Below are 15,137 nucleotides of genomic sequence, written 5' to 3' on the forward strand. Positions count from 1 at the left end.
GTAAGTAATTAACTAACATGCCGTACAACTTTCAGCCTCTGAAGATGGGTGTCTGAATACATGTTAGGCAGATAACAACTTACTATTAATATACCAGGTGTCCAAGAGCACCCTGGACATAGGAGATTAACATGGGAAAACGGTCTTGATTTTTTTGCGCCTGTATGGTTCATTTAATGGAAAAACGCTTTAGATAAAAGTTGTAGAGCACATTTTCGGCTATCTACTTGTAATTTTTTCAATACCGTAGATTTGACCATTAAGACGAAAAACGGATCTAAAATTCGGAAATTTTAAATCTCCCGCCAAGCGGTCGTTCAGGAAAGTTTATATCCGGTCGTGCTACCAACCTTTCAAAATCATAACAAATCGTTGTCAGTCATTCTGTAATCAAAACATTCAAAACAAGTTTATTTAGTAATAATTTTGAGTTACTACCCACATACTGCCAAGAAAATACAAATAAATCGTGATAAAAACACTTTATCAGTAGCCACAGCCCAAAAATCTGGTAAGTTGCATTCATAACCTCATTCAATGTCTCTACTAAACTTATTTACTTTGTAGCAAAATTCTTAAAGAAAACACTGGTTTTGCTTGCAAATATTTAATGAGGACGACCGAATCACCTATCTCAAGCTTCTTCATAATACTACCAAACGATTTAAAGTGATGAAAACAGTGGACAATGAAGCCAGATCTTTGAAGATAAGTTTCCTACTGTACAGGGACAACAACAAAGGGGCCAAATACTTCCTTCAAAAGTGGTGTGATTTAGCTTCAATGTGCTTAACTTCATGGACTATCATCAGTGAGGGTCTTCACCTGTGTTGCAACTAAAACTTAAAATGATTCAGTGTTGATATCTGACTTAAATCTCAAAATTTGATGTGCCTGTGAAATGTGAATAATCTTAAACTGGCTATAAAACCTCTGAGAAACCCCTTCTAAGAAGAGAATATGGACTTACACAGTCAAATTATCAGTCAGGTGACAAAACTTTTTGTATATGGGTAGGTATTGTCGAAAAACCAACTTTTCAATTGAGCTATCTACATGAGCTGTTCTATTGTAGGTTTAGGTTTTAACATTATAATTGTGTTCTTTTTTCCACACACTCAATTGTTCCAAATAAAACTTTGTACACTGAACGTTTGTATTAATTATTTATTCACAGAAAAGCTTAAGTACAATAGGTGGCAAAGAAAACTGGTCTTACCACATAAACAGTGATTGTTCCACAGATTGAGTGTGAGTGGGTGAACCTGTCACCATACAAGCTATGCTAAAAACAACTTTGTCTTACTAACCTAATGTTTGTTTGGATAATAGTGGAGTTCCAAATTAGCAAAGGTAGGTGAAATGTAGTAATTGAAAGTTTCTAAAGAGAAACAATTTGCTTCTAATTCAATACACCATGTCACAGGACATACCTTTACTAATCAAATGTGAACTCGAGTTACACATTACTTGCAAATAAACTATTTTTGGTTAGTAGACATTTTACAAGTATCCTTGTAGGTGAATGATGTTCAAGTTAACTAATGGAGCTAATTAAATATAAGTACTTACCTTACCCTGTAGAGATGGGAAAAAACATTGACAATCAGTTATAAAAAATGGCTTTTTATTAACATCATAAAATGTAAAACCACTTAAACACTATGGTGTGTTGATAACACTACAAAACAGAAGGATACAATAAAACTATCAGTCACATAGGTCACTAAATTGCACCACTTTTGAGGGAAGTATTTACCCTCTTTTGTGGTCGCTGTATAGTAAAGCAACTTATCTTCAAACATCTGCAGGCCTTCCTAGTCCATTGTTTTTATCACTTTAAATCGTTTGGTAGTGTTATGAAGAGGCTTGAGATAGGTAATTCGGTCATCCTCATTAAATATTTGCAAGCAAAACCAGTGTTTTCTTAAAGAATTTTGCTACAAAGTAAATAAGTTTAGTAGAGACATTGAATGAGGTTATGAACGCAACTTACCAGATTTTTGGACTGTGGCTCCTGATAAAGTATTTTTATCATGATTTATTTGTATTTTCTTCGCCGTATGTGGGTAGTAACTCAAAATTATTACTAAATAAACTTGTTTTGAATGTTTTGATTACAGAATGACTGACAACGATTTGTTATGATTTTGAAAATTTGAAAGGTTGGTAGCACGACCGGATATAAACTTTCCTTAACGACCGCTTGGCGGGAGATTTAAAATTTCCGAATTTTAGATCCGTTTTTCGTCTTAATGGTCAAATCTACGGTATTGAAAAAATTACAAGTAGATAGCCGAAAATGTGCTCTACAACTTTTATCTAAAGCGTTTTTCCATTAAATGAACCGTACAGGCGCAAAAAAAACAAAACCATTTTCCCATGTTAATCTCCTATGTCCAGGGTGCTCTTGGACACCTGGTATATTTGTGGAGATCGACTCTGAGTTTTGCTTTCACTTACAAATACTTTATAGTTATATACAGAAAATATCCTATATCAGCCATTCTTTAAAAAGGTGGCCCCTGGTAGGTTTTGAATTTGGAGATTGATTGAATATTGATACTGCGCATGCGATTATTCTAGTGTGCTGTGCATCACGTGCTACGGTGTCTACCAATGAAATGAAATTTGATATTATGTCAAAACAATATTTTTTATCGGTGTTGCCAATAGTTGTGTTGGTTCCCTATTGAATATTGTTCCCTGTTTGTTCCCTACATTGAATATTGTGGTTCAATTCTAACTTGAAGGTTACAGGATTTATACTTTCATAGTTTAGTATTAATTATCGTTTGTATTACAAAACTTAACAAATTACAAAAAACATTTAATTAATAATAAAATCTATTAAGGTTGTTACGTGCTGGACAATATTACATGTCAGAAAAATTTGAAAGATACGACAACATAACCGCGGCTCATGCGCACTCCAAAATTTTGACCAATATTTTTTATCGGCCACCTTTTTCGAACAAAACTAGCAGTATATAATCAAAGACTAGAGACATTATACATACTGTAATAAGACCGGACAGCCGGCATAATTTCTTTGATGTTTTGGGCGAACATTTCTATGACCTTGAACGCCTGGCTCTTTAAATCGGAGACCCAAACGCTGTTGTCAACATGTTAGTTAATTCAGTGAAACAGCGTTGTCGATTAATTATTTTTTATTTTACATCTAATAAAAGTTATTATATCTTCCAACACACCCATATGATTTAGACTGCTTCCTTGATTCTGCTCTGGGTCAAGTCTATGTTGCAGGTTACTAAATAAATTAGTTGAGACTGAGGATGAAACGAAAGTCTTAGGCACAGCACTGCACAACAACTTTGTTTTTTCAAAGGGATTGTTATACATATCACTGTCGAAATGATCACTACAAATTCTAAGTGTTTCATAACTATGCCTGAAATCAAAATTTGGTTTTAAAAGGTCTCCACGACCTGAAGCTTCTAACCATTGGGTGCATCTGTAAATATAAAAAATATTACTTTTGTTTAGTTTTAGTAGCCTAAGTAATAATGCACTTACCTAGTTTCATCTTTGGGCAATCGAAAAAATTTGACTTTTTGTGTTTTTTCTCCAATACAGCTAGATTTCTTATTGTTGTTCTTACAGCTATTATATATGCATCGCATATTGTTACATTATAAACAAAATTAACAAAATCCGAAAATTTAACCTTACTTTGTCTCTTTACATACTTTATTCTTTACTACAAATAAACAAATTAAGAAACAAAAACCCAGATTTACGCGATGTTGCCAACTCACAAATATCATTCAATCAATCATATGGATGTTTTATTGCCATGTCGTTGTTTTAGGCATTTTAGGATTAGATATACCGTAATATTATTTAATTTTTCTAATGATAACTACTTATATAGTTCTATTTAAATATAGTATAATCTAACATATGTAATTTGCAAAGGATTTGTTAAGAGGAACATTGAAGTCACGAAATAAAGAGAGAATTGGCATTGCTGCTCATAGAGATGCTGGAATGCTGGGGTGGGAGTTGTCGAGTCCCTTTAAACGGGAGTCTTCAATCTTTCTCTCTCTAATTTTATTCACTCTGTCTTACTGTCTCTTCTTATTAGTCCTATATACATCCCTATTCTTTGATATAATCTCTAATGTATTTGTGTGTTCCACTGTTTAAAGAAAGAAGCGGAGTAGAAAACACATCAACATACATAACCTAACAAAAACAAATGTTCATTTTAATTTGTTTTGGTGTTAACAGCACCTTAGCATTTCAAATTGTAAACTTTCTTCTTGTATAAGATGGTGTGAGATTTGTACATTGACTGATTATAATTGTAAAAAAAGCGTGTATAGTTTCAATAATAAGTAACAAAATAAATAGCTGCAAAACAGCATTCTCTAGTGTGCTGGTTTTATTACTAGTGGTCCTGATCAGTGTTAATAAGTTTTTAGGATTCAATTAATTCAAGTTTGACCGAAAATCAGCAGACCTAAGAAGTCTCGCCGAAGATATGAGTCTGATTCTGACTCGAGCATGGATAGTGAAGAGGAAGCTCGAAGAAAGGATCTTCAGGAACGAGATGAATTTGCTGAGAGATTGAAGAAGTGTGATGAAGCTAAAACGAGAAATATTGTGCATGCCTCTGAGAAAAAAGCGTATGAAGAGGCGGCAAAAAGACTTCAATTGAAACATGCAGAATGAGACAAAATTATTCCAAATCTTAGGATTGAGTCGAGAAGAAAGTATTTGGAAAAACGCAAAGAGGACAAACTGGTTGAATTAGAAGCTGATATTCAAGATGATGAATATTTATTTGAAGAAGAAGTGTGAGTATCTGAGTATCTATTTATTTATTTTTATAAAATTCTGCAAAAAAGTAGGTTCACTTTTTTTAATAATTTTTAGTGCAAAAAGTTATTTTTTGCACTTATGTGTTGTTAAACTCCATCTATGGTCTTGTATAACAACTTTCACTTGCAAAAAAATGTACTTTTTGCACTTGTTGCATAAATAACTATTGTTTATACTGTTAGGTATCTTTTTTATCCATTATTCTACCTTAGAACAAGCCTTACAAGGTTACAGTAAAGAGTCCTAACACCATTTTTTTAATGGATTTGCCCTAGATTATACAGGTTGTTTCAGGATAAATGCATCAGGGTTTGATTAGGGGGGTTAGGGGGGGTTATTTTATGACAGTGTTAGGGTTTGATTAAAAGTAAAAAAAAAACTCTATCAAAACTCAATCTCGATGTCAAACATGTGAGTATCTGAAAAATAAATAATTAATCAAAAACATTTTTTAATGAAAAGTACCATAAAAAACTGTCTTTTTTTCGAAGGAGCAATGAACCTAACTATTCAATTATATCCAACTAAATTATCTACTCATTATTACAACATATCAATTTCAATTGCTTAATTTATTTAAAAAAAAGTACCAAGCACTAAAACATTAGGTGTATTTTTTTGACAAGTGTGACACATCATTAGTTTTGGAATGTCTGTAGCTACTAAAAAACTAAATAAAAAGTTCAGGTTTGTATTTGAAAAATTGAAGTTGATGATGGTATCTAAAAAACGAAATGTCGAAGCTGAAAACTAAACTATTTTCTTGAAGAGCATAAAAAAGTGGTAAAAAAATAAAGTAGAAATTTTGTCGGATATCTCAGGATGTAATACAAAAAATTTGAATTTTTTTTACTAAATTATTTAGCTTTCAAATGCGCAACTTTGCCTCCATTTAACTAAGGCTCTATCAATTATAGTTTCTTAGATAGCAATGCTAATGCATCGAATTTGTAACACCCTGTATTCTCAGTGTCCAAACGATTTCGATTTACACATATTGGGATACATTTTTTTGCCTTTTGTCTTTTGTTGTGTTAAACAAGGTTTGTTCTAAGAATGGGGACAGAAAAATGTCAAAATTTATAATACAGGGTACACATAAAATGGGCTCAAAAAATCAGTTCTAAAAACGGATGCAAAGTCTAGTTTTTCAAATTGAACACTCCTTATTCTTATATAACTTCTGATTTTCAGTTGAAAAGTTTGGTAAGTTTGTATTTCGCCACTAATTTAAAAAATTCTTTCTTTAAACTGATACATTGAACCACCCTGTCAACCCCACAACTCAAAATTACTGTTATTGAAAGTTAAAGTAGTAGCTATCAAATTTAGTCATTACTGTCTTTATTGTCAAATAACTCGTTAATTTGCAACACTTTGTAAAGAATTTTATGTTATGTCAATGGTTAGAAAATAATGTGTTGATAGCTTGCTTTGTTTGGTTGCCAGAGGGGCTCCAAAGCTAACTAAATGTTTTCCTTGACTGTTTTTTTTTTTTTTTTGTTTGATTTTTTTTCATGCGGGCAGGTACGGCCCTGATATTTGGCACAAACCTAGCTCAGTGATTGTCAAATCTAGGGCCGTAGTCGCCCGATTAAAAAAAATATCTGAAAGTAATTTGTGGTAACAGAAAAAGGAAAACATTTAGTCAGCTTTGGAGCCCTCTGGCAACCAAACAAAGCAAGCTATCAACACATTATTTTCTATGCATTGACATATAAAATTAATTACAAAGTGTTGCAAATTAACAAGTTATTTGACAATAAAGACAGTATTAACTGAATTTGATAGCTACTACTTTAACTTTCAATAACAGTAATTTTGAGTGGTTGGGGGCTTGACAGGGTGGTTCAGTTTTGATTTACACATATTGGGATACATTTTTTTGCCTTTTGTCTTTTGTTGTGTTAAACAAGGTTTGTTCTAAGAATGGGGACAGAAAAATGTTAAAATTTATAATACAGGGACAGGGTACACATAAAATGGGCTCAAAAAATCAGTTTTCAAAACGGATGCAAAGTCTAGTTTTTCAAATTGAACACTCTTTATTCTTATAACATAACTTTGTCTGATTTTTTGTTAAAAAGTTTCGGTAAGTTTGTATTTCGCCAGTAATTTAAAAAATTCTTTCTTTAAACTGATACATTGAACCACCCTGTCAACCCCACAACTCAAAATTACTGTTATTGAAAGTTAAAGGAGTAGCTATCAAATTCAGTCATTACTGTCTTTATTGTCAAATAACTCGTTAATTTGCAACATTTTGTAAAGAATTTTATTTGTCAATGGATAGAAAATAATGTGTTGATAGCTTGCTTTGTTTGGTTGCCAGAGGGCTCCAAAGCTAACTAAATGTTTTTCTTTTTCTGTTACCACAAATTTCTTTGAGAGATTTTTTTTAATCGGGCGACTACGGCCCTATCCTTGACAATCACTGAGCTAGGTTTGTGCCAAATATCAGGGCCATACCTGCCCATTTGAAAAAAAATCTGAACCAAACAAAGCAAGCTATCAACACATTATTTTCTATCCATTGACATATAAAATTCTTTACAAAGTGTTGCAAATTAACGAGTTATTTGACAATAAAGACAGTAATGACTGAATTTTATAGCTACTACTTTAACTTTCAATTACAGTAATTTTGAGTTTTGACAGTTGTGGGGTTGACAGGGTGGTTCAATGTATCAGTTTAAAGAAAGAATTTTTTTAAATTAGTGGCGAAATACAAACTTACCAAACTGTTAAACTGAGAATCAGAAGTTATACAGGGTGATTCCAAAGCTGGTGCTTTCCTTTCACCTGCCAATAGGGCTTCAAAAAATAAGGTTTTTTTTCCTCTGACGCTTTTTCGAAATATGAACAATGACGATGATACAGGGTGTCAAAGTTTTACTGAAGAAAAAAACAAAATAAAAAATAACTTAAATTTAATTTTAACTAACTACAGGTTATTCCTTATAACAGACATAAACAAAAACAAAAGATTTCAGCCGCGTTTGAACTAAGTTTTAATAATTTGACACTTTAAATTAAAACAGCATTTCATTTTAGGCACGCATTAATACGGTTTTTATTTTTTTTACTGGGAAACGGTGCGTCGTAGCAAAAAATAATAAAAGTGGTTTTATTTTTAGAATTCAACAAGGAATTCAATAATAAATTTTATGTTGAAAAAAAACCAGTAGGGTAATATTTTTTTTCGAAAATGTGCCCTATTCGCAGGTGAAAGGAAAGCACCAACTTTGGAATCACCCTGTATAAGAATAAGGAGTGTTCAATTTGAAAAACTAGACTTTGCATCCCTTTTTAGAACTGATTTTTTGAGCCCATCTTATGTGTACCCTGTGTGATAAATTTTGACATTTTTCTGTCCCCAGTCTTAAAACAAACCTTGTTTAACACAACAAAAGACAAAAGCCAAAATCGTTTGCGACACTGAGAATACATATAAAATTTCACGGTAAATATCTTAGAAACAGGTGCAGTTAGGTATATGACATTAATACAGAAAATATGTCTAGAATTTAACGTAGAATAAAAAAATGCAATAATATACAGGGCGTCCCATTTAAAATAAGCAGCAGTTGATATCTACCTCGTTAAATTGTTGCACACATATTTCTTTATTTTAAATTTTTTTTAAATTAAATGACGTTTTTTTACACTCTACATTTGTGGTAATTCAGAAAATTAGTTAGCATTGTTAGGTGTTATTGAAAATTACTGGGCATTACAAGGAATTAGTGGCACGAATCAGTGGCATGGAATTAATGTACAAAATTTTACTCAGCAGTTTACCCTATAAAAAAACTTACTAGTCAACTATGTAATGTGATAATTGTTTCATTTTGATATCTTTAAAAACAAAAATTACAGCTGAAATTTTTTTATCAAAGTTAGTAAAACATTCTGTACCTACTGCAATGATCCGTTATTATTTTTTTAAGAAAACTATGTATTGTCAAGTTACTTAAAATATGGATTATGCAGGGTGTTTCCCGATAAATCCGTCATACTTTAGGGTTTAATTAAACGTCAAAAAATAACTAGTTTACTATATAAAGCATGGTCCAATGATATCTTATTATGGAGATAGAGGGTGTTAATATTTGACACAAACTTAGCGTAGTGATTGTCAAATCTAGGGCCGTAGCAAAACTATAGAAATAAAATAATTAGGGTCGATTTTTGCTTGAACTAAGTGGCCAACATAACGTAAAACGCATTAGGATAGAGGAAGTGTTTCAGGCAAATTTCTTCCTTAATTGCGTTATTTTTAGTAGAGTTTTATGCGTTAATCGATAGCCAATGAAAAATGAGCTTTCTATTGACGTATTAAAGTCGATTGGTTAGTGGTACAGTTTTGCCGCTAGACAGCGTCAAAATTTTTAAAAGAAAAGTACAAAATTTATAATTCTTTCTCGCTCTTATAACGGATATCATTGCAATTACAATACTTCAATTCTTTAGGTAATTTATTTATGTTTAAATTTGAATGGTAGATATTTAGAAACAATTATTGTGTGACAATTTTTTTTATAATACTGGGTGTCCTACCGGGAACTACCGCGGACAATATTTCGAAAACTACAATAGATAAATGTTTGAAAATTTTAGGGTTTAATATTTGCGTTGGGGCCTCCACATCTAAAATACAGGGTGTCTCTAAAAGGTCTGTACAAAATCCTATGACATATTCCTGACATCAAAATAAGCCGATTTGAAGCAACTTACCTTATCTCGATAACGGTTTACATTAGCGGTTCTTAGCAGGAGTACCTTTTTTGCTTTAAAATGTTTAAAACATCATTTCCTTAAATAAGAAAATTACACCGAGAAAAAAGTTACGGTCACTTAAAACCATCAGAATTACACTGTAATGCGCCCTCTATCGGCCGCAGTAAAAATGTGTCCAAATTCGGGTTTCGCATCTCAAAAAACTTCTGGGTTCCGGATTTGAAAGTAATACGTTACAAAATGTACATTATATTTACCACCCTGTATCTCGAAAGACGGAGCCATTTCGGACTAAGGTAAGTTGCTTCAAATCGGCTTATTTTGATGTCAGGAATATGTCATAGGATTTTGTACAGGCCTTTTAGAGACACCCTGTATATTAATATGACGAACAAATGTGTTGAAAAAATACACACGAAAGTTTTTACCGTAAGACTTTCGCCATAGACTAATTTCGTCTTTCTTTTCGTTTCTTAACACTGTGTATTACTTGTCAGCGTAGTTGCACAAGCGGGCAACATTGCCTACATAATGGGCTCAAATTTTAGTGGGGTAAAAGATGTGTTAAATGCCGTTTATAATGTGACGTATCATCTTGGCACAAACTTTGATAGAATAGGGGCAGGTCTATACCAGGTGTCCAAGAGCACCCTGGACATAGGAGATTAACATGGGAAAACGGTTTTGATTTTTTTTCGCCTGTACGGTTGTTTTGACTATCACGGACTAGTTTTCTGTATTTTTTTCAGATCTGTAATTTGAGCTCTTTCGTCGTAAAACACGAACAAAAATGCGAAAATTTAAACTTTTTACCTGCACTGTATAAGCGGTTGTCGAGCAACCGTATCAGCAACAATGACCTGTTTATCCGTTGCTCGACCACTGCATTTCTTTTCGTGTTTTACGACGAAATGGCTCAAGTTAGAGTTTTGAAGAAAATACAGAAAACTAGTCCGTGATAGGTACTACAACTTTCATTATTACGATTTTTCAATCAAATCAACCATACAGGCGCAAAAAAATCAAAACCGTTTTCCCATGTCACACCCATCTCCTATGTCCAGGGTGCTCTTGGACACCTGGTATGCGTTAGTATATACAGTGCGTTTTTTTTAACGCGCAACATAGGATTTTACATGTTAAATTTTTAAGCCCATGTTAGACCATGTTATTTTGGAACTACAGGTCTAAAACTTGACGGGTGTGTTTTTAGTACCCTGAAGCTTGAGTAAATTTACCAATTTAGTCTAAAAAGTAATTAAAAACTGGCAAAAAATCATAATTTTTTTTCGAACAGATATTATTGTTTCTTACTCCCTATATGCATTGTTGTTTTTGATACTGGCAGGGCAGGTAGCAGGTAGAGTGACACATTTTCACTGCATCACGACCCGACATCTTTTGAACGTCAAAAGGGCATTTTATGATTGTTTGGGATACTGTTTGGCTTCATACGGAGGTCACTTTGAACAATTAATTTATAAAAATACTTCTTTTGTTCTTAACTTTCTTGATAGAAAGTTAATATTCGCATTTTGATCACCCTGTTTTACTTTTTACGCCAAATTTTACCTGCTACCTGACGTGCCAGTATCAAAAACAACAAGTACCTATCATACATACAGGGAGGATAGGAAGATAAAATCTTTTCGAAAAAAGATGATTTTTTGCAAGTTTTTAATCTCTTTTTAGGCCGAATTGGTAAACTTACTTAAGCTTCAGGGTACGAAACAGTCACCCGTCAAGTTTTATACTCGTAGTTCCAAAATAACATGGTCTGACATGTGCTTAAAAATTTAACACGTAAAATCCTATGTTGCGCGTTAAAAAAAACGCACTGTATTAATGTCTTTGACTTAAAACGAGCTGTGTCCAATCGACGTTAAAGTGGGCATCAACTATTCACGCCACCTTTATGAGACGGGTTTGGCAGGGCCAATGACGACACCATCAATCGCACCCGTCTGTCTAAACAAGATCAACAAAAATAGCCACCTTTGTTAGAAGGGCGAAGGTGTTTTTCTTTGTTATGGACACGTCGGTCACGTTCTGAATTTTTTGCACGTACTCGTTTCGCTTTCTTTAGCTTTGTGGCGTGGCCCTTGTTCTTTGTTTGTTTGTGATTGTCGTTCGTTGGTGTTGAATCAAAAAGAAAAAGTGGAAAATGTCTGAAGTAAAAGTAACTGCCGAACAAAAAGAAGTTATCATAAGTTTCATGGAAGAACATCCAGACTTTGCGAAAAGCAAATTATTAGATATGTAAATACTATACAGGGTGATTCAAATTCGACCCTCACCATTGGGATCTCGGAAACTATAAGAGATACGAGAAAGTTTAAATTGGGGCAAAGTTGCGCAATGTAAAGCTTAACCAAATGCCGTTTAAAATTTCGATTTTCCGAGTACGAAGATATCCGAAAAAAACAAAAAAAATTATTTTGTGGCAAATTTGAATCCATCATTGAATAGCTATGAAAAAGTGGCAATGAGAAGATGCTTTTAGTTTTGGGATATCTCTTCAAATAAGGTTAGAAAAAAATAAAAACAAAAAATCGAATTTTCAGTTTTTTTCCGCCTTCTTCGGAAGTAGGTACTCGGAAAATCGAAATTTTTAAAACAGCATTTGGTTGAGCTTTAAATTGCGCAACTTTGTCCCAATTTAAACTTTCTCGTATCTCTTATGGTTTCTGAGATCCCAATGGTGAGGGTCGAATTTGATTTACCCTGTATAAATAATTAATATATTTTTACTTTTACATGTGTTTCATATTTTTAACATGTTTCTACCTTTAAATACAAAAGTATAAAACATTATAGTAACAATTCTGATTTGTTAGGTCCTGATGGAAAAAAAATGAGGGCTGCTTTGTGGGAAGTGTTGACTGCAGAGTTAAACTCTGTTGGAGGGTCTAAAAAAACTAGTGCCAAATGACAAAGAGTAAGTGTTATTGTATTCATTTTTTATATGTTTTAAGTAACATTTTATTTAGGTCTGTATAGACTTGAAACATAAAGTGAACAGTAAGGCTGCAGCTATCAGAAGGAGCCAACAAGGAACAGGAGGAGGTCCCCAAAGCAGCCGACGTGACGGTTGACTGATTTTGAAGAGCAGATGGTTGCCTTTTTCACCCAAGAAGCTGTCCATGGGCTGGAAGTCACTGCTGGCCAGGCTTTAGACAGTGAAGAATAAACCAGTACAGCCTTGACTAAACAAGTAGCAGGCCCTTCATTAGAAAGCAGTACTTCATATGAAGTAATTGCTGGGCCTTCATCAGCCAGCCACTATCAAGGGTTGATTCTTCATGAGGAGAAGATGTTATAAGCCAAGTAAGTATAGAAAATAAGTTTTTTTATCTTATTTTTATGAAACAAAGTTTTATGCCTTTCTTATATTTCTGTTTTGATTTAGGATGATGTAATGTCAGAACCACATACGCCGGGTTCCTACGATGAAACTTCCAATGAAGGTTCAACCACTCCTACTCGTAAGTGTATAAAGTGTGTAACACCAATTAAACACAACTATACTATTTGCTGTTAATTTATAGCAAAGCAAGGGGGCGAAAACGGAAAACAACCACAAGCCAGCAGGCATTCCAAACATTTGCTGGCCTGTCTGAGAGATGCCTGACTGAATACTAATATAGAAGGTGTTCTTCTCAACAGGCTGGATACCCAAAATGAAATACATTGGGATACTAATAATCTTTTAAGGAAACTCATTGATGTGTTAAAAAATAAAAGTAATTAGCTATTTCTAAATCAGGGTATTTATTTAACATGTTTTTACCAAATAGAATAGAAATAGGTATATTTTTAAAATCAAAATGTATGCAAAATATCTTTCAATATATTCTCTACGCATTTGCTGGCCTAATTGCCTCAAAACATTATCTGGAACTGCGGCTGCACCTTGAGGAAGAATGGGTCCTTGCCTCACATCTATTTCGTCTCATCGTGGTTGTGGATTTTCCACTCTACAGTGAATAGCAATGTTGTGCAGAACACATCATGCCATTATAACTCTTGCAGCCTTTTGAGGTGAGTAGTGAAGTACTCTATCTTTTAACAAACATCTAAATCTGCCGTTTAAAAGCCCTATACATCTTTCAACAGTACTTCTACACCGTTTAAATGTCTCATTAAACCTATGTTCCTGTATCCCCAGAAAATAATCACCAATAATTATTAACAATCCTACATTTTTACTGTTGCATGTATGTATTCATACCCATGATTTTGCTATTGTCAAAATTTCCACGCATAATTTGAGCCACTATACTGTTTCTCCAAATAAAAGCATCATGACCAGGCCACCTTGCTACTATATTTAAAATCTTTAATTCTGAATAACAAATCTATAAATCATCAAAAGTTTCTAAAAAGTGAATATTAAATCTATACCTTTGTTAGTACATAACAGTTGACAATTAAGTCTATATATATATATAGATATAGATAGCCTTTTACAAAATACATGTTCATTTTCATGTGGCTTAGTAATGGGTACCATCCACAATGCCCAGTATTTCAGCCATACCATGCTCTCTAAGAAACCTAAACAAAATAAAAATTTACTATTTATGCATCTGTTAATAACTGCAAATTAATGAAACTCTTACCTGTCCTTAATGGTGTTTCTTTGCTCAGCATTAGAAGGAAACTTAACCCTATTCCTCAATAACCTGCAGATTATCGGGGGTAATTGCACAAGTGCATAAAAATTACCGATAATTTTGCATGAAAACTTGTTATCTCTTAACTGCATGAGTTTATTTTCATATTTTTTTGGCGAAAGAGCACGACACCGAAGGTGGAGGGCTCATTTAGAAAAAAATAAGAAAATGACCGAATGCAGTTTGCAAAGATAACAAGTTTGAACGAAGCATTATCAGGTAATTTTTAAGGCACGAATGTAATTTTGGGGAATATTTCCCGAATAAAGAAAATGTTTTGGTTTTGCTGCAACTATAGATTGCTCAATGAAGCTCAATGAGCAAGTTCCAAACCGTTCATTAATTTTTGTTGACATCGCGTTTGACATTGTTTGGTTATAAAAAGTCAAAAAAATGCGCATGGACAACAATTAGTGTACTAGCAATAGGCTCTACAACAATGCAGTCGTTATAGATACGTACAGTGCAATTATCACTTTAGAATGCAATTATCGCTGTCATTCTGGTGAAAATGCACTGCTCATATGGGACATTTAACACATGAGGGAAATATTCGGGGGTAATTGCACAAGTGCATAAAAATTACCGATAATTTTGCATGAAAACTTGTTATCCCTTAACTGCATGAGTTTATTTTCAAAAATATGAAAATGACCGAATGCAGTTTGCAAAGATAACAAATTTGAACGCAGAATTATCAGGTCATTTTTAAGGCACGAATGTAATTTTGGGGAATATTTCCCGAATAAAGAAAATCATTAAAAACCGAAGGAACCCAACATATATTAAATAAATTAAAGTAACAATTTAAACATTACAAAATCCTTAATTAAAATTTTCAATTGTTATTAAAAACACAGTCAATATAAA

At 33.2% G+C, this 15,137-nt stretch overlaps 3 long non-coding RNA genes across 6 annotated transcripts; 1 reads left to right on the top strand and 2 right to left on the bottom strand.

The window, feature by feature from the left end:
* Positions 1–1,610: 1,610 nt before the first annotated feature.
* LOC145739944 (uncharacterized) lies at positions 1,611–4,116 on the bottom strand. 2 transcript variants are annotated; one of them, XR_014181288.1, is made up of 3 exons: positions 3,541–4,116; positions 1,997–3,478; positions 1,611–1,926 (listed from the first exon to the last, which is right to left on the bottom strand). It is a non-coding gene; the product is annotated as an uncharacterized LOC145739944 (long non-coding RNA). The 2 variants fall into 2 exon arrangements; XR_014181287.1 differs by having other exon boundaries at positions 1,611–1,940.
* Positions 4,117–4,158: 42 nt separating this feature from the next.
* Positions 4,159–13,353, top strand: LOC145739943 (uncharacterized). 3 transcript variants are annotated; one of them, XR_014181285.1, is made up of 5 exons: positions 4,159–4,826; positions 12,429–12,535; positions 12,567–12,918; positions 13,001–13,076; positions 13,140–13,353. It is a non-coding gene; the product is annotated as an uncharacterized LOC145739943 (long non-coding RNA). The 3 variants fall into 3 exon arrangements; XR_014181284.1 differs by having other exon boundaries at positions 4,233–4,826; positions 12,429–12,529; positions 12,582–12,918; XR_014181286.1 differs by lacking the exon at positions 4,159–4,826 and adding an exon at positions 11,714–11,850 and having other exon boundaries at positions 12,429–12,529; positions 12,582–12,918.
* Positions 13,354–13,898: 545 nt separating this feature from the next.
* Positions 13,899–14,818, bottom strand: LOC145739949 (uncharacterized). Its single transcript, XR_014181293.1, has 2 exons — positions 14,214–14,818; positions 13,899–14,148 (listed from the first exon to the last, which is right to left on the bottom strand). It is a non-coding gene; the product is annotated as an uncharacterized LOC145739949 (long non-coding RNA).
* Between the last annotated feature and the right edge of the window lie 319 nt (positions 14,819–15,137).

This window comes from Ips typographus, unplaced genomic scaffold (genome assembly GCF_016097725.1).
Source record: "Ips typographus isolate SLU unplaced genomic scaffold, UJ_Ityp_2.0 IpsContig77, whole genome shotgun sequence".
Lineage (NCBI taxonomy): Eukaryota > Metazoa > Arthropoda > Insecta > Coleoptera > Curculionidae > Ips > Ips typographus.